This window comes from Eumetopias jubatus, unplaced genomic scaffold, assembly GCF_037043125.1.
Source record: "Eumetopias jubatus isolate StellerSeaLion01/CBP00866 unplaced genomic scaffold, mEumJub1_p1.0 scaffold_11, whole genome shotgun sequence".
Taxonomy (NCBI): Eukaryota; Metazoa; Chordata; class Mammalia; order Carnivora; family Otariidae; genus Eumetopias; species Eumetopias jubatus.
Window position 1 is genome coordinate 96862654 of NW_028274817.1, and position 19417 is coordinate 96882070.

General features: G+C 43.8%; 1 pseudogene; it reads right to left on the bottom strand.

The window, feature by feature from the left end:
- Window positions 1–10999: 10999 nt before the first annotated feature.
- On the bottom strand, window positions 11000–12049 carry LOC114216761 (melanoma-associated antigen B16 pseudogene; annotated as a pseudogene).
- Window positions 12050–19417: the final 7368 nt, after the last annotated feature.

Consider the following 19417-nt stretch of genomic DNA (forward strand, 5'->3'; position numbering starts at 1 on the left):
AAGCCATCTCTTGTTCATCATCCAGGCAGGGTTTCTTGCAATTCTTGAGGATGGGTACAATGTGGGCAAGTTGACTTCCAGTTTTCCCTTACGTAGGGCTGCAAGATTTAGCAACTAAAAATGCAGGGCACCTAGTTAAATTGGAATTATTTTATTCATCTTTATTACTTTGCTAGGGCAATCGTAACAAAGTACCACAATCTGGACTGCTTAAACAACGGAAATTTATTTTCTTACAATTCCAGAGGCTAGAAGTCTAAGATCAAGGTATCAGCAAGGGTTGGTTTCTTCTTAGGCCTCTCTCTTTGGTTTGTAGATGGCATTCCTTTCCCTGTGTCTTCAGTCGTCTTCCCTCTGTGTATTGGTATCCTAATCTCTTCTTCTTATTAGGACACCTGTTAAAGTGAATCAGGGCCCGCTCTAATGATTTCACTTTAACTTAATTGTCTCGTTAAAGACCCTTTCTCCAGGGGCACCTGGGTGGCTCAGATGGCTAAGCATCTGCCTTCAGCTTGGGCCATGATCCCGGGGTCCTGGGATCGCGGCCCACGTCGGGCTCCCTGCTCTGTGCAGAGCCTGCTTCTCCCTCTCCCTCTGCCATTCCCTCCACTTGTGCTCTCTGGCTCTGTCTATTTCTCTGTCAAATAAATAAATAAAATCTTAAAAAAAAAAAAAAGACCCTTTCTCCAAATACAGTTGTATTCTGAGGTACTGGGGTTAGGACTTCGACATAGAAATTTTGAGGAAACACCAAAATTAGATAGCTCTTTCTTCAGCTACAGTCCCCTGATGATTTATCTCTAACAGTTTCTCATTTTATGGAATTTGCTTATAAAATTCTTTGCAGTCTCAGTCTGTCTTCCGTTTATATTAGAGCATAACTTACAGTGGTCACCTTTTACTTATTTCATTATTTTGTCCTTTGAAAATTAATTAATGAGAACATATGCTCAGTACTAACATTATGAGTTGGTATACTAAACATGTATTGGCATGGTTAATAATTCTGGGAACTGCTCTTCAAATTGCCTTTATAGAATCATGTAACACCATCTTTCATGACATCTTTCACTTTTCCATTCTTCAGGATTATGTTATATCTAGTAACTTGAAAAAAAAAAAAAAAAGTCATCCCCCAGAGGTGCCTGGGTGGCTCAGTCAGTTAAGCGTCTGCCTTCGGCTCGGGTCATGATCCCGGGGTCCTGGGATCGAGCCCCGCATCGGGCTCCCCGCTCAGCGGGGAGTCTGCTTCTCCCTCTCCCTTTGCTGCTCCCCTCTGCTCCTGCTCGTGCTCTCTCTCAAAAAATAAATACAGTCTTTTGAAAAAAAGGTCATCCCTGACAAAAAAGAGCATTGTTAACAAATGTTATTCTCTTCTTGTTCTCTTGCTGGAATAATATTCAGGAATATCCATGTTACTAAATCAAATTTTTCATGTGATGAAATCCATTCCAAATTATAATCTTGACAAATTCCATAGTAATTAACCACTTCAAGTCAGATTTTCTTTTCCTGTTCATAAGTAATGTTGTTCATTTTAAGCCTTGACAAATAACGGGGAACAGTTTTCATCAATTCTTTCTCTAATGCATCCAACAAATTCCTTTAATCAATGGAGTACTTTAATAATACTGTTTGCTCTTTCAGTGCACATAATCCTCTTGCTAGAGGAATATAGAAAACTATGAGCAAGAAATAAGCTGACTTTGCTGAGGGGCTTATTTAAAAAAAAGTCAACAAGAGTTTTGGGGGGGCCTTTTCTTCAAAATTAAAATATGGCATCAGTGCTTCAAATAAACTGAAGATTCTTTCAGCTGTGTTAAAGAGAGCCAATGGATTTTTGAATGAGAATAGAGGACTTCTGAATGCTAGCAAAAACCCCCAAATTCTTGGTGATTTAATAACTTTTTCAAAGAATATAAATGTTGAAATAATTCTATAACTATTCCTTCAATTTCTTTTTAAAAGAATTTATTTATTGATTGATTGATTGATTGATTGATTTAGAGAGCTCAAGCAGGGGAAAGGGCAGAGGGACAAAGAGAAAGAATCTCAAGCAGACTCCATGCTTACTGCAGGACCCACATGGGGCTCGATCTCATGACCGCAAGATCATGACCTGAGCCAAAATCAAGACTCGGTTGCTTAACCAACTGAGCCACCCAGGCACCCCCCTTCAATTTCAATAAAAAGGACATCAGATGCTGTTTGAGTAGCATTATGCAGAAAATAGGCAGTACAACAAACATGTACCATAGAATCATGCATGTTTTTCATTAACTTTAAGCACTTTAATTAACTCCTAAGTTTAAAGGAAAAAAAAAAAAGGAAGTCTCTGCAAAAAATTGCTGTTTTTTCTGAAGTCACATTTTCAAATGACTTTATTCACAGTAATGGCCTTATAAGGAAGCCTTTTTTCATGAGAAAACTTTCACAAGCCTAGGGAAAATGTATTCTGTAATTGTCATCACATGCATCTGTGACTATGCTGTAGAAAGAGTGAGGCATTTCGATCTTTGATAATCTCTGTAATTGTAAATGGAGCTATTTTATTTTTTATTATTGCAGTAGATTCTGTCCTAGCACCTGGAAATTTGTTTCCAACTTGGGGTGAAAGATTGATGATGATATACAGCGTAGAAGGCCATTACAACTTCTGTAATTAGTCTTTTGAATCTGAATGTCTCTTTGAAAAAATACATTATTTTTTTTTTCACTGTCTTTGGTACCAGTCAAGGTAATCCTGCATCTCCCGTGCTCAGCTCTTAGCGTATACCGGTTTATATCTGGCTTTCCATCATTTTCTATATTGAATGAAGAGTTGCATAATACACAAAAGCTTTGAAGGGATTTATTCCTTATTTAATAAATGTCCACCATTCATAAATTTGCCACAACATTTACACTTGTGTTGGGCATTTTGAGGTTCCAACATACACAAAAACAGATATAAACAACCATTTCAAGAACTGAAAAGATTGAATTTGCACCTCTCCCGGCCACGTCAGTCAGTGTGCCTGTCACGAACAAGTCCACAAACAGGGGTTGAATGAATGGTCGAAAGGGTTGTGAACTTGTGACCTAAGAACAACTGGAACTCACTGATCCAAAAAAGGCGAACTCCGCGTTTGGCTGAAGGGAGAACTGTACTTGTAAGGCGCCGTCTGTCTGAACAAAGTCACAGGTGACCTCTATGAGGTTTGGCTATGTTGGGGATTCAAGGATTGGCTGACATTCAGGAGCAGAGTGTTTAGGGACCTACAGACATTGAGGGGTGTTCCTGTGGTCGCGAGAGTAAGGCTGCAACCGATTGGCCGACTTTCAGAAATAGGGCCCCTGATTGGATGCCGTCCGGAATGTGAGGCTGTCGCTGATTGGCTGACTTTCAGGGTGGGCGTATCACTGATTGGCTGAGTTTCAGAAGCCTGGAACTGTCATTGACTTGTCTTGCAGAAGCTTAGTTACTGGAGTAGGGGCAGTCATGGACAGTGTTATACCTGTCGGAAGTTACATGTAGTTAATGGTGGTTACTTGTTCACGACTATGGGACTATGGCCAAAAATTATTGAATTATTTTCTTTCTTTAATACTAAATCCCCTCCTTTTGATCTTCCATCAGCCAAACCTCTGGAGAGACCAGATCTTTATTTGTGGAGGTATGATTTTCAGCTAGTGTTGCCTTAACGGATTTAATTGCCAGTTACTGTGGTTGAAAAATAGTTCTAACTCCTAAATTTTTATAACTTATTGAAAACCGAACACAGGACATTTAGGGTGTCCTGATAAAGTCACTGTAGAATGGAGGACAAAATGACAAAGACGACATGTTCTATGTGTTCAAGCTGGCTGTCTCAGCCCTAGATGAAGCCCATGTCTGAGGCAGGGTCATGTAGCACTCAGCTTCTCTGGCAGTGCTCGGAGGGCACCCCAGAGTTCTGTGGATGTCAGGGCTCACTGCCCTCCAGAGGGAAGAAGGAGCTGAGTGGACCGGACTCGGCTTACAGTCCCCATTTTACGCAGACTGCTCAGCCTTCCTTATGTTCATGGATCAGATTTCTGGGGAAAGCTGCAGCTGGGATAAGGAGTCACATGTCTACATAATTTTGACAATCACTGTCCCCCAATTAGATAAAGAATGTGTCATGAAGTTTGCACCTCCAGGGACCTGGATGCAAGATTACCTCGAGCTCCTTGCTCAGTATGTCATGAGAAACTGGAGTTACTTGCAGAGTTGCCAACTGTCCAGAGCAGACACATTAGTTAGGGCAGGTAAGTGTCTGTGTATTGTGGGTATAAGCTCAGCCTTGAACAAAGGCTGTCAAGAGTAGGGTCCTGAAAGGGACCCAGGAGAGCAGATTTGAGGTTGACAAGTCATGATCTACAGCTTCACGTATACTCTTAGCCGCAAATACACAGGCGTAGGCAATGCGAAGACAAAGGCACAGATACATGCTTAGAAAAGAGAGCCAAAGGACATAGGAAAGCTTTCTCTAAGTAGTAGATTTATGGGGGAGGACTTTCTCCTTTTAAATTCTTCCCTGGATTAAGTTTTGTGTAATTTTGGTTTCCAGTAGTGTTGGCAGAGGAGGAGACAGAATATAGGCCACGATATGCACAACACTTGACTTTCCTCCCCCTCTATGGCCTCGCATGACTTCTGATGCAACCAAACCTACTTTGCAGCCTGGGACCCTCTCCTGATAGCCATACTCATGTTTTCTTCTGCTCACTGGACATCTCCACCTGGACAGCTGGCAAAACCTTACCATCTACCTGGCCCACACTGACTTATCCACCACTGCCTTCGTCATCTCTACCTCTAACTGAAATCCCCACCAGAAGTTCCTCCTCAAAATTTATCCTCAATCTCAGCTAAGAACAAGTTCTACCTAGTAAGCCAACCTTTAGAACTTAGAGTCCTTATAGACTCCGCCTACCCTTTCACATAGTCCTTAACATCCTAAAAGTGAAGTCTGTCTGTCTCCTTACCATCCTTGCATCCACAGCCTGAGTAGGTGCCTTGCTAGTTCTTTTTGTTTTGTTTACTCAGTGTTTGCCCTCAGCATATATTCAGTAAGTACTTGCTAGATGAATGAATGAATGAATGAATGAATGAATGAATGAATCAGTCAGTTAATCAAAATACCAGAGGTAACATTCACTGATTCAGAATAATCCCTGTTAGGGCCTCTGGCTGCCGTGGAAGAAACCCAAAGTGTTACAACTGCTCCCTGAACTTGGGAATTCCCATGTCCTCATGGTACTCCTGACCTGTCTCCTCTGTGTGTCATCATTCACTAGCCCCACCCATTCATGTAGCCTCAACCTCAGTGGAGTGGTCCACCATATACAAGGTAGGAAATAGCTGTCTTCAGGAGACATAAAGATAGGTCCCAGCCCAGGTACATTGACAAGGATATACTAGAACCCCCAGGGTCATCAGGAAATGTTGCTCTACTAGAATCCATCAATAACTCACTAGATGATGCAGAGGAAACAGCTATACCCTGCCTGACAATATGTAGAGAGGATTTGAAGGTAGAGCGGGTGGGATGTCTGATAAGTTTTGGGCTCTTTCATCTGTAGACCTGCCCACGTAGATCACTTGACAACTTCCAGCTGGTAAAAGTAAGTCAGAAATTTTCCATGCCTATTTATGTAAGTGTCCTCACATGCCCCCCCCCCCATCCGCCACCTTCCCTTATGGTCACTTCTCCACATGATGCTGAACTTTCAGATCCGCAATTACCAGCCTGCTCTGTGCTCTTTGGACTTGGTTTTGCCTGTGGTCTTTCTTATGGACTCTGGAAATTGCTCTCCCCTGCCATCCTCCTCATGCCTCTCACCTCCACATGTCCAGCATGTCCTGTCTGGCTCAAATCTCTGGCACCTGGTTGTTCTGACCACATCCTTGCTTCTCAACATAAAAGGAAAATATCTTGTTGACATCAGAATTTCAAGGCTTGTTCAGAGGAATCCTGTGACTCAGAACATTGCTGCAGAAATGTATCTTTATATGGTCAAGAGATTAAGTTCATTTTCTGCTCAACTTGATTAGAAAAAAGGGAAATACAAATTAACATAACTGTGAGACATTATTTTTTCATAAGTTTGACCAAAAGTTAAAGGATTTAAAAAACAAAATAAGAGAGTGTAGGGTATTTACATACATCAATTTATGAAATATTAATGGGTAGATATGTGGGATGGTATTTTGGCAATATTTACAAAAATGTGCAATTTTCATACCCTCTCCACTTTACCCCAATTTCGGTTTGTTATGTCTTTCCTATGCACATTTGCCCAAGAACTAATGTCTAAAGATGTTGATTCAGTTCTGTTAAGCATAGAAACTAATGGGAACTACTTATGCGTCCATCAGGAGGAAAATAGTTAAATTAATTATGGAACATACATACTTCAGAATCCTAGGGAGTAGTTAAAATAATGAGGTGGATTTATATGTGTTGTCATGGAATGATGCTGCTTTCGTTTTATTAAGTGACAAAGGCAAATGGGAGAACAGTATGTATGTTGCTACCCAGTCTGTTAAAAAAAAATCACAGTATATTTTTATAGCGCATCTATGTATTAAAAAGCTTAAAATTACCTTTAAAATAATAGGCACCATATATTTTTTATTGTAGTTACCTCTGAGGAGAAAGTGGAGTTTTAGAGGAACATGGTAAAGGGAAGGGATAGATTTATGTATGTTGTTAGAAATACTTGCAACGAGAGAATATATGCGCTATTATTAGCTTTGTCATTAAAAATTTTAAATAAGCTTAACAACATAAATGGTACCTGTTTATTAGCTACATAAAATAACTGCTAGCTGATGCAAAACATAAAACATAAAATCTGAATGACTTAAAGGTTTATTTCTTGTGCACATAAAATTTGATGTGCATCTTTGCTCACTGGTGACTCAGATGTAGGCTGCTTCCATCTTGTAGTTCCGTGTCTCGACACGAGCTCTCCATCTTTCTACTGAATGCAAGAAAGAAAGTGGAGGTAGCATCCTGGATCTCAAATGAGTTGGCCCAGAAATGACAAATACTTCTTCTGGCAAGAGTAGTCACATGATCCTTTTTTTTTTTTTTTTAAGATTTTATTTATTTGTCAGAGAGAGAGCCAAGAGCACAAGAAGGGGGAGCGGCAGGCAGAGGGAGAAGCAGGCTCCCCGCGGAGCAGGGAGCCCGATGCGGGGCTCAATCCCAGGACCCCGGGATCATGACCTGAGCCGAAGGCAGCCGCTTAATTGAGCTAGCCAGGCGTCCCTGCCTGACCCTTCTTAATTGCAAGTGGACTGGGAATGTAGCTTTCCTGTGAACCCAGGGAAAAGCCAAGAAAGGATGTGCATGAGCACTTGCAGTCCCTTCCTTGGTTATAAAGAGCAACTGTTACGGTTTGTTGGGACAATAACCCTCTTTGTTTCCTGGAGTAGTTTCTGTGAAGCCTGTTCTTCGCCTTGCAGCTGGCCACCTTTTTTGAGCATGCTTTCAAGTACAGGATCACATCTGATTTTTAAAAGAACCCTGTAAATCCCTACCGGAAAGGTTCACCCATCTTCAGTCAGTAACACAAACTTGCAAAAACCTCTATAATTTCAGTAGGTGAGGAATTACCTCGTTCTTTTTGCTGCATGGTCAGTATCTTAACTTGAGAGCGTCTGCTGGATCCCACCGGACTGAATGTGCCTGAACATCTGTACAGTGCTCCTAGGCACCGTGAAAACAAGGACTTTGTTCTGCGGAAAGTACACAAGCTAGAGATAACATAAGGATGGCGAACTATTTTTTTTTTCTTTTTTAATCAGTATAGCACATTAGGCCAAGGAACCAATTCTTGGAATCTCCATTCTTCCTGCTTCCAGGACTTCCAGGGTTATAGGAATTCAGACTTGGGATTTATAGATGTTTGCTTGCACAGGGATTTCCATGGTCTTGCCCCCTCTATCTCTTAAGAGTGAGGCTTTGGTTTCTGACCACCTAGGTATGCTTACTCATTGGTATCTTTTCAGTGGCTAGTCCCAAATAGGCCATCCCATTAAAATCCTACTACAAATATCAAGGTGGTTTCAAAATCTTCTCTTAGTTCACGTTTACATCCCAAGAACCAGTATGTTCTGTGCCTACTTAGACTCCACTCACAAGCCCACTTGTAAAACACTTGGAGAGTATGGTGAAGAAGCCCATCAGGGAAGGACCATGTACCTAAACTTGACTCTTTAAAGAGAAACAGTTGGCAGCAACTGGGTGGCTCAGTCAGTTATGCATCTGACTCTTGGTTTTAGCTCAGGTCATGATCGCAGGTCGTGAGATCGAGCCCTGCATCGGGGCTCCGTGCTCAGCACACAGTCTGATTGAGATTCTTTCCCACCCCCTCCTCTGCTCCTCCCACGCCACCCCCCCACACTCTTTCTGTGTCTCTCTAATAAACAAATAAATAAATAAAATCTTTTAAGAGAAGGGGTTGTAGCAGAGGGATCCCATGGTGAAAGTCAGCCAGGAGATGCCTGCAGAAAATGGAATCCTCTGAGTCAGGGGGAGTGCAGGTGGTCCTGGACTGTCTGTTCCACTGGAAGCAGGGGACAGTGTCCAGAGGAAGATGCGGTGAAGGGCTGGACAGCAGGTCAGCTTCCAGAGTGGACAGGAGGGTGATGGGGGAAGACTCAGGGGAAGGGCATCGTAATGTGGGAAAGTGTTGGGACTGCACACCTGTGTCAGTTACTGAGCAGAGGCAGCTCTCGAGGCGCCCTGGGGTGAGGCAGCAGCACTCTGGGTAAATGGACCCCACAGAGAATGCCCAAATTGTGTGTGATTCGCATTTTCACATTCCTTCACTATATCTATTCATTTTTCCTACTTTGGCTACAAGGTCCTTCGTCTTACCTCCTGAGAAGCATTATAGAGTAAGAAGAGAAATGAGTTAACAGAAGGTTGTCCCCAGGGGGGCACCTGGGTGGCTCAGTTGGTTGAGCATCTGCCTTAGGCCCAGGTCATGATCCAGGGTCCTGGGATCGAGCCCCGGGTCGGGCTCCCTGCTCAGCGGCAAGTCTGCTTCTCCCTCTCCCTTTACCTGCCCCTCCCCTTGCTTGTGCACTGGCACACTCGTGCTCTCTCTCTCTGTGAAATAAAATCTTAAAAAAAAAAAAAAAAAAAAAAGGTTGTCCCCAGGTTGGAAGGAGTAGGAAGCATAGCATGGGCTCTGGAAGAATTCAAACAGGAGGTCTAGTCCCAACTCTGTCACATACTAGGCTTGTGATTTGTGAACATTCATAAACTTTCTAAGCCTCACTTTCTTCGTCTTGAAATGGGCTTGATCAGCCTTGTCTTGTATGCATGACCATTAGAATGTATGTGTTGTATGTCAAGCCCCTGGCACGGTGCATGGTGTGTGTGGGGTCTTTGATGATCGGCAATTACTACTATGATGATTTTGACCCCATACATTAGTGCCTTCCTCTCTGGGATTTGTTAACCCAGGAGACGGCAGAGAATACTCAGTGTTCTAGGACACGGCACACCAAACCAGCCCAAATGGCTGCTTAACAAGAAAACCTTAGTAAATCTTCCCCAGTAGAGGATATATTATTTAACGTGGGTTTGGGGGAGTAGTTCTCAACTGAACACAACTCCACACTCCTAGAATTTGTGTCAAGGACCAACTCGTTCCTTCCCTCCCAGCTGCCCCTCCAATAATCCATCTCTCTTTTCATTCACTTACCTCCTCGAAAAATCTAGGCCTTGCTTAGAGTTTGCCAAAGTGTATTGAACATAACCCATTTAATGAATGGTATAGGCTCTGGATCTCTGAGCCCAGGGCAGAGTGCCAGCCCAGTGGCTTTGGGGTATCTCACCTCAAGGAAATGTCACCCTTATTTCTCACAAACTCCTTGAAGATGATGTTCATGAAACACCCAATTTGTGCATTGTGTTCAACTGCTCTTGAGCAAGAATGCAGGTTGGCTTCCATTCTTGTCCCAGGTGGGATCTGGTCAACCCATAATCCCAAAGTAGCCGCTAAGAACAGTTTTCATTCTCAACCCTGAGACACACCATTTGAGGGTCTGACCCCTGTTCACCACTCCCATAGCCTTAGCTAGTGTACTACAGCTTAATTTAAACTTACCTCCCACTGAAGGGCTTGTAATTTCCCAAGTCCACAGCCTGTCTCAGGATATTTATACTTGACTGCCTTCATATGGACCCCCCCCCCCCGCCAACCTCTTCATTCCTTTTTACTTTTTCTTTTGGTATTGAAGGATACTCAACCATTATTTTCTTTACATGATTCTTGCTCCTAGAATCTAAAATCTATGGGCAGGTGGTGAGTCTTGGCTACCCTAGCATCCCCAGTACTAACACAGCGCTTTCCAAAAGGCAGATGCTGAATTAATATTTGGGAATAAATGAGCCAGTGTACCTGGGGTATAATTTATTATTTACTTTTCACATATTCTTAAATAATCCAAGCAAATGCCTGTATATGTCATTTAATTTTACAGAACAGCAGATTGGGAGGGTTAAGAGAGGCTAAGAATTGGCCATCTTTTGGTATCTTTTGACCATCTTCAGGGTTTTTTTTTCTTGATCCCAACTATTTAACTGCTGAATTCTTTGACACTTCCAAAGAAAGGCCTATTCAAATATCATTGACCTTTTCTAGATGACAAAATAAGATGGTCCGTTTTGTTTTACAAACAAGCAAAACTTGTATTCTTAAATTTCATAAGTAGTAGTAAACATATGACCAGTGTCATTCATAAACTTAAGATTCTAAAGCTAATAAAACGGTGTTTTAAAGGGCACAACATTTGAAACCAAACTCCCCTCCCCCCACCCATGAAGAAGATAAACCTCCCCGTGAACCATATAGAAGAGGGACACAGAGATGTTATGTGTGGTGTTCCCTACAGCCACACCCCAGCACTCCACTACGTAGAAGGTTGACTGCTAATTTTAATGACAAAGTGAGGAATCTGCCTCCCACCTGACTAGGGCTGGGAGGGCTGGGAGGGGATGCCAGATCCTGCACCGGAATGGGTGCTGCCCATGGCACTAGCACCCTCCTTGGCTGCTGGTCTGGCTCGGGCTCTCTCTGCTTGATTTCTCAAAGCGTCCTCATACTGGGATGGGAAGCACCTGGGGTCGGACTCATGGATCTTCGTCAAAAATTCCAGCATTTTCATCTTGCTGGCTTCAGCGTGGGCTCTGGGGCCCCACAGGAACTCGTAGCGTGGAGGATCACTGTTGGCCAACTGGCGGTACTCCACGTACTCTTCTTGCACCAAATCTTGGGTGATGAACTTCCTGGGCTCCCCAAAGATGAAGTGCTTCCTCCCAGCATATAAGTCCGTCATATTCAGCACTTCCCAGATCTCCTCCTAAGTGGCACAATTGCCCTTCATGAAGATCATGCCCAGGACAATTATCAGGAGGCTGGTCTTGGGCATGCTGTCCTCATGACCAAGCCTAGCGTCATAAGTGAGGCCCAGTTTGTTGAAAAGGACATAACTGTGGCTGGTGGGGTCCACCTCATTCATATCAACACCAAAGACCAGCTCCATGCGCTCGAAGACTTTCCTGAGGATCTCAGGGAAGTCATCATTGCACTCTTGGATAACATCAATCATATCTGCCCTTGTGATGGGCTCTTTCATTTGATACTTATGCAGCAGGAACTGCACCAGCATCATCACCTTCTCACCTGCAGGGTCTATGGGGAAGTTCTCGATGTCGGACAGGGACTTTGATGAAGAAGTTGAACTATCTTCCTTTTCTTGGCTGCTGGAGCCCTCATCTGATTTGCTTGGTGAGATGGCCGTGATGACAGTATAAGATGAGTAGGCACTCTGAGGACCCAGGGGAGTGGTGGATGTTCCAGCAGCCAGAGCTTCCTCCATGTTGCCAGGCATCAGAGGACAAATGGAAGGAGAGGCCTCCTCCACAGCCTTGGAGACCTGTGTAGCCTCCAGGCTTTGGATCTCACTGGGGGCACAGTGTTGTTCCTGCGTGCAGCTTGGGATCTCCTGATCCTGAGACATGCTTACTTCTGTTAGTGGTAGCAGGCAGAAGGGTAGATGATAGGGGACCACAACCTAGGGAGAAAGGGAGGATGTGAGCGGCCTCATCTGGTAAACTCAACTGTGGCAGCTCTAATGAAGAGTGTCTCCACCCATCTTTTCCTGAGAACAGTGCTCTAGAGCCTCACAGGTCTCCTTTCCTGACCTGCAAGAAGCTGGAGGAGGAAGTGAAAAGGCTCCTCAGGGTGCAGCCGGCTGACACAGCCGAGGCTTCCCACGGCTGACAACAGGGTAGGTAGGGTTCGGCTCTGTGGGATCCTTTCTGTTTTCGAGTGAGTGGCCCCCTCTGTCTTTGTTCAAAGTCCTCATTGTGACCCCAGGGAGTATCTGGGACTCCGCCCTGTACACACCCAAGGATTATCACCTCAGAAAGAGACCTTAATCTCCTTGAGTCTCTTGAGTTAAAAAGCAAGGGCTTGCCTCTGACTGACAACACTTCTCAGAGCCTCTCAGCTCTGAGAGACAAACACCAAGGGAAAGGAAGTAGGGGGGTGCCTCATTATCAGGTCACACCCTCCTGGGCCTCCCAGAGGTGACAAAGGAAGGGAGCCATCTGTTGGGGGCTCTGTTGTTCTGGCATGTGTGGTCCCCTCCAGCTTCACTTGAGGTTCTAACTTTGACCTTGACAGAGATGAAGATAACTTCTGTCTGCTCATTTGAGACAACAGTCCTCAAACTCCCAAAGTCAGAAGGCAACAAAGTCTGTCAACTCTTCCAGGGCCTACCCAGTCTGACAACAGGAATAGGGCTCTGTAGAGCTCCCGCTATTCTGGAGTGTGTGATTCCCTCCAGTCTCTACTCAGCATCTTACTTGGATTCCTGGCAGAGCCTGGGATTCCTTTTTCTGCTCACTTGAGGCTGGACCTCTTAAGGCCTTTGCCATCCTCACACTCTCCAGGCAAAAATCAGGGGAAGTCACTCCTGGCCACCCCCTCCTCCTCCCAGGGCTGACACCAGTTCTGAGGGGCCTTCTCCATTCTAGTGGAGAGGTCTCCTCATTCCTCACTCAGTATCTGACCTTGACCCTTGGGAGGGTGTGAGACTCCTCCCTCTGATCACCTGATGCCGCCTTCCTCGGATCGGGCCTTACCTTCCTACAAACCGAAAGTAGAAGTCAGGGGGCAACCCAGTCTGATGGCTGTTTCAGAGCCTCCCAGAGCTCACAGCCGGGACTGGGCTCATATGTAGAGGATCCCTCTATTGTGAGGTGGTGGGCTGGTCACATCCGCCTCGGCTCAGAGTCTTACGCTGAGAGTGGGCAGGCCTGCCATTTCTCCCTGGCTGACCTGAGACCTCTCTCAGAACAAAGTACTTCCCGCCCTCAGATTCGCCAGCCAGTCAGTGGATGCCAGTTCCAGCTACCCCTGCCCAACACCTTCCAGGGGTGACGATAGGGGTTGGGATCTGTATAGTCCCTTCCAGTGTGGAGTGGATGTTCCCTCAATCTTCACTGAGCATCTTCCCTTGACTGTGGTAGAGGCTGGGACCCCCTTCGGCCGACTGGAGGCTGCACTTAGACTCCAGAGGAAAAGTGAAGGGAAAGCACTGCTAGGCATGCCCTCCCCCCACCCCCAGCTCCACCTTGATCCACCCAGGGCTGACAGTAGAGCTCTAAGGGGCCCCTCAGTCCTCACGCAGTCCTCCCTCTGTTGACGTGGCTGCCACTGCCCCACCCCCACCCAAGACTGCGGCCCTCACCACCCTCGGATTCTTGAGGCTCCAGTCAGTGGGTGCCTCAGTCTGACCATTATTTCAGGGGTTTTCTGGGATGAGAAAAGAGGGCTTTATTCAATGGGCCAGCCCCTTTTTATTCTGGTGTCGTTGGCTCCCTGAATGATATCATTCACTATCCTCACTTGACCAGTCGTAGGTTTGTCCTTCTGCGGATAGAGGCCACGCCTTCCAGTACCAGCCTTCGCCGACCAAACTTTCAAAGTGGAAGTTAGGGGTCGTTCCTTCCGCTTCTCCCTGTCTGTTCCCCCGTCCCGTGTCCAGGTCCTCCCAGAGCTGAGAGCAGGAGTAAGGTTCTATGGGGCTCCTTGTGTTCCGGGGTAGTTAACCTCATTCAGGGTTGGCACCTGGGGTCCCTTCAGGGCCAGGGAGTCCTCCCTCCTCTGAATTGAGGTTATGCCCTATACGCCAAGATCCTCACCACTGTCAGACTCCCAAGAGGCTGGAGTCAGAGAGATCCTCTGATAGTTATCTTGGAGCTTCCCATTGCCAACAGTCATGGAGGAACCCTTAGAGCTTCTTCCATTCTGGAGTCAGGGGTGCCCTCAGCCTGGGACGCCTCCCTCTGCTAACCTGAGACCACACCCCCTTAACTGAAGGCCCTCACTGCTTTTAGAATACTGAGGCCAAAATCAAGGGACGCCACTTCCGGCCGCCTCTGCGGGTCGTCTCCCAGGGTTGAGAGCAGGGGCGGAGCTTTATGGGGTCCTCCTCTTTCGCTGCAAGTGCTTCCTTTAGCCCTCACTTGAGGTCCATACCTTGGCTCCAGTCTTTTCGATTAATTACTTCCTAAGCAATGCCACCTTCTTGCCATTCTCCATATTTGCCCCACTGTGATTCTCCTAGAGAATGAGTCCAAGTTCCAGGCTAGACAGTAGGTGGTGAAGCTGCAGCACAGCACATAAAAAACACACGGCTTCCCATGGGGTCCCATCTCCAGCCAATTGGGAGACTTCTTTTCTAAAAGATTTACGTTCTATGGGGAAGAGCCTTGTATAGACATATACGGAGCATAGGGAGGTGTTGAAGTGTTTTGCAAATGATTTGTTATTGATCAGCGTTGTGTTCAGTGACTGTGTTCTCACGGCAAACATTTCAAACAATACAGTCAAAACAGAATTCTCCCTTGCCTTTTCAATCCTGCCACCTGCCCCACCATATAACCTTATTATGAATAAATTTTGTATGGATATAATTGTGCATTTGATTTATATCAATCAAGCTTATGTAAATTATATAAATGTAATAATAAAGTACATACTGTTTTGCTATTTGCTTTTTCATTCAATTGATAATCCATCTTAAGGAGTGTCCCAAATCAATCATCAGAGGGGCCTTAAAACTTGGAAAACCAGGTAATATTATTTTCTTATTATTTGAAAATCGAAGATGTCCTTGATGGCATTCTATATAGTGTCTGTTTTTCTAGACTTTACAAGCAGTCTATATATAGATCTGCCATTTCTTTCTTTTACTTAAAAAGCAAAATAGACGGCTACCTCTATAATTAAAACTCTCGTGCATATTTGTCTTCATATACTTTTTAAAAAAATTTTTTTATTGTTATGTTAATCACCATACATTCCATCATTAGTTTTTGATGTAGTGTTCCATGATTCATTGTTTGTGCATAACACCCGGTGCTCCACGCAGAATGTGCCCTCTTTAATACCCATCACCAGGCTAACCCATCCCCCCAGCCCCCTCCCCTCTAGAACCCTCAGTTTGTTTTTCAGAGTCCATCGTCTCTCATGGTTCCTCTCCCCCTCCGACTTACTCCCCTTCATTCTTCCCCTCCTGCTATCTTCTTCTTCTTTTTTTTCTTAACATATATCGTATTATTTGTTTCACAAGTACAGATCTGTGATTCAACAGTCTTGTACAATTCACAGGGATCAACAAAGCACATACCCTCCCCAATGTCTATCACCCAGCCACCCCATCCCTCCCACCCCCCACCACTCCAGCAACCCTCAGTTTGTTTCCTGAGATTAAGAATTCCTCATATCAGTGAGGTCATATGATACATGTCTTTCTCTGATTGACTTATTTCACTCAGCATAACACCCTCCAGTTCCATCCACGTCGTTGCAAATGGCAAGATCTCATTCCTTTTGATGGCTGCATAATATTCCATTGTGTATATATACCACATCTTCTTTATCCATTCATCTGTCCATGGACATCTGGGCTCTTTCCACAGTTTGGCTATTGTGGACATTGCTGCTATAAACATCGGGGTGCACGTACCCCTTCGGATCCCTACATTTGTATCTTTGGGGTAAATACCCAGTAGTGCAATTGCTGGATCGTGGGGTAGCTCTATTTTCAACTGTTTGAGGAACCTCCATACTGTTTTCCAGAGTGGTTGCACCAGCTTGCATTCCCACCAACAGTGTAGGAGGGTTCCCCTTTCTCCACATCCCCACCAACATCTGTCGTTTCCTGACTTGTTAATTTTAGCCATTCTGACTGGTGTGAGGTGGTATCTCATTGAGGTTTTGATTTGGATTTCCCTGATGCCGAGCGATGTTGAGCACTTTTTCATGTGTCTGTTGGCCATTTGGATGTCTTCTTTGGAAAAATGTCTGTTCATGTCTTCTGCCCATTTCTTGATGGGATTATTTGTTCTTTGGGTGTTGAGTTTGATAAGTTCTTTATAGATTTTGGATACTAGCCCTTTATCTGAGATGTCATTTGCAAATATTTTCTCCCATTCTGTCGGCTGTCTTTTGGTTTTGTGGACTGTTTCTTTTGCTGTGCAAAAGCTTTTTATCTTGATGAAATCCCAGTAGTTCATTTTTGCCCTTGCTTCCCTTGCCTTTGGCGATGTTTCTAGGAAGAAGTTGTTGCAGCTGAGGTCGAAGAGGTTGCTATCTGTGTTCTCCTTTAGGATTTTGATGGACTCCTGTCTCACGTTTAGGTCTTTCAACCATTTGGAGTCTATTTTTGTGTGTGGTGTAAGGAAATGGTCCAGTTTCATTCTTCTGCGTGTGGCTGTCCAATTTTCCCAACACCATTTGTTGAAGAGACTGTCTTTTTTTCCATTGGGCATTCCTTCCTGCTTTGTCAAAGATGAGTTGACCATAGAGTTGAGGGTCCATTTCTGGGCTCTCGATTCTGTTCCATTGATCTATGTGTCTGTTTTTGTGCCAGTACCATACTGTCTTGATGATGACAGTTTTGTAATAGAGCTGGAAGTCCGGAATTGTGATGCCGCCAGCTTTGCTTTTCTTTTTCAATATTCCTCTGGCTATTCGGGGTCTCTTCCTGTTCCATACAAATCTTAGGATTATTTGTTCCATTTCTTTGAAAAAAGTGGATGGTATTTTGATGGGGATTACAATGAATGTGTAGATTGCTCTAGGTAGCATTGACATCTTCACAATGTTTGTTCTTCCAATCCATGAGCATGGAACGTTTTTCCATTTCTTTGTGTCTTCTTCAATTTCTTTCATGAGTATTTTGTAGTTTCCTGAGTACAGATCCTTTGCCTCTTTGGTTAAATTTATTCCTAGGTATCTTATGGTTTTGGGTGCAATTGTAAATGGGATCGACTCCTTCATTTGTCTCTCTCTGTCTTGTTGTTGGTGTATAGGAATGCCACTGATTTCTGTGCATTGATTTTATATCCTGCTACTTGACTGAATTCCTGTATGAGTTCTAGCAGTTTTGGGGTGGAGTCTTTTGGGTTTTCCACATACAGTATCATATCATCTGCAAAGAGTGAGAGTTTGATTTCCTCTTTGCCGATTTGGATGCCTTTGATTTCTTTTTGTTGTCTGATTGCTGTGGCTAGGACTTCTAATACTATGTTGAATAGCAGTGGTGATAGTGGACATTCCTGCCGCGTTCCTGACCTTAGGGGAAAAGCTCTCAGCTTTTCCCCATTGAGAATGATATTCGCTGTAGGTTTTTCATAGATGGCTTTTATGATATTGAGGTATGTACCGTCTATCCCTATACTCTGAAGAGTTTTGATCAAGAAAGGATGCTGTACTTTGTCAAATGCTTTTTCTGCATCTATTGAGAGGATCATATGACTCTTGTTCTTTCTTTTGTTAATGTATTGTATCACGTTGACTGACTTGCGGATGTTGATCCAGCCTTGCAGCCCAGGGATCAATCCCACTTGGTCATAGTGAATAATCCTGTTAATGTGCTGTTGGATCCTATTGGCTGGTATTTCGGTGAGAATTTTTGCATCCATGTTCATCAAGGATATTGGTCTGTAATTCTCCTTTTTGATGGGGTCTTTGTCTGGTTTTGGGATCAAGGTAATGGTGGCCTCATAAAATGAGTTTGGAAGTTTTCCTTCCATTTCTATTTTTTGGAACAGTTTCGGGAGAATAGGTATTAATTCTTCTTTAAATGTCTGATAGAATTCCCCTGGGAAGCCATCTGGCCCTGGGCTTTTGTTTGTTGGGAGATGTTTGATGACTGCTTCAATTTCCTTAGTGGTTTTAGGTCTGTTCAGGTTTTCTATTTCTTCCTGGTTCAATTTTGGTAGTTGATACATCTCTAGGAATGCACCCATTTCTTCCAGGTTATCTAATTTGCTGGCATAGTGTTGCTCATAGTATGTTCTTATAATTGTTTGTATTTCTTTGGTGTTGGTTGTGATCTCTCCTCTTTCATTCATGATTTTGTTGATTTGGGTCATTTCTCTTTTCTTTTTGATAAATCTGGCCAGGGGTTTATCAATCTTGTTAATTCTTTCAGAGCACCAGCTGCTAGTTTCGTTGATCTGTTCTACTGTTCTTTTGGTTTCTAGTTCATTGATTTCTGCTCTGATCTTTATTATTTCTCTTCTCCTGCTGGGTTTAGGCTTTAGTTGCTGTTTTTTCTCTAGCTCCTTTAGGTGTAGGGTTAGGTTGTGTATTTGAGACCTTTCTTGTTTCTTGAGAAAGGTTTGTATTGCTATATACTTTCCTCTCAGGACTGCCTTTGCTGTATCCCAAAGATTTTGAACAGTTGTGTTTTCATTTTCATTGGTTTCCATGAATTTTTTTAATTCTTCTTTAATTTCCTGGTTGACCCATTCATTCTTTAGTAGGATGCTCTTTAGCCTCCATGTATTTGAGTTCTTTCTGACTTTCCTCTTGTGATTGGGTTCTAGTTTCAAAGCACTGTGGTCTGAAAATATGCAGGGAATAATCCCAATCTTTTGGTACCAGTTGAGCCCTGATTTGTGACCTAGGATGTGATGAATTCTGGAGAATGTTCCATGGGCACTAGAGAAGATTGTGTATTCTGTTGCTTTGGGGTGGAATGTTCTGAATATGTCTGTAAAGTCCATTTGGTCCAGTGTTTCATTTAAAGTCTTTATTTCCTTGTTGATCTTTTGCTTAGATGATCTGTCCATTTCAGTTGGGGGTGTTAAAGTCCCCCACTATTATTGTATCATTGTCAATGTGTTTCTTCGCTTTTGTTATTAATTGCCTTATATAATTGGCTGCTCCCATGTCAGGGGCATAGATATTTACAATTGTTAGATCTTCTTGTTGGATAGACCCTTAAAGTAGGATATAGTGTCCTTCTTCATCTCTTATTACAGTCTTTGTTTTAAAATCTAATTTGTCTGATATAAGGATTGCC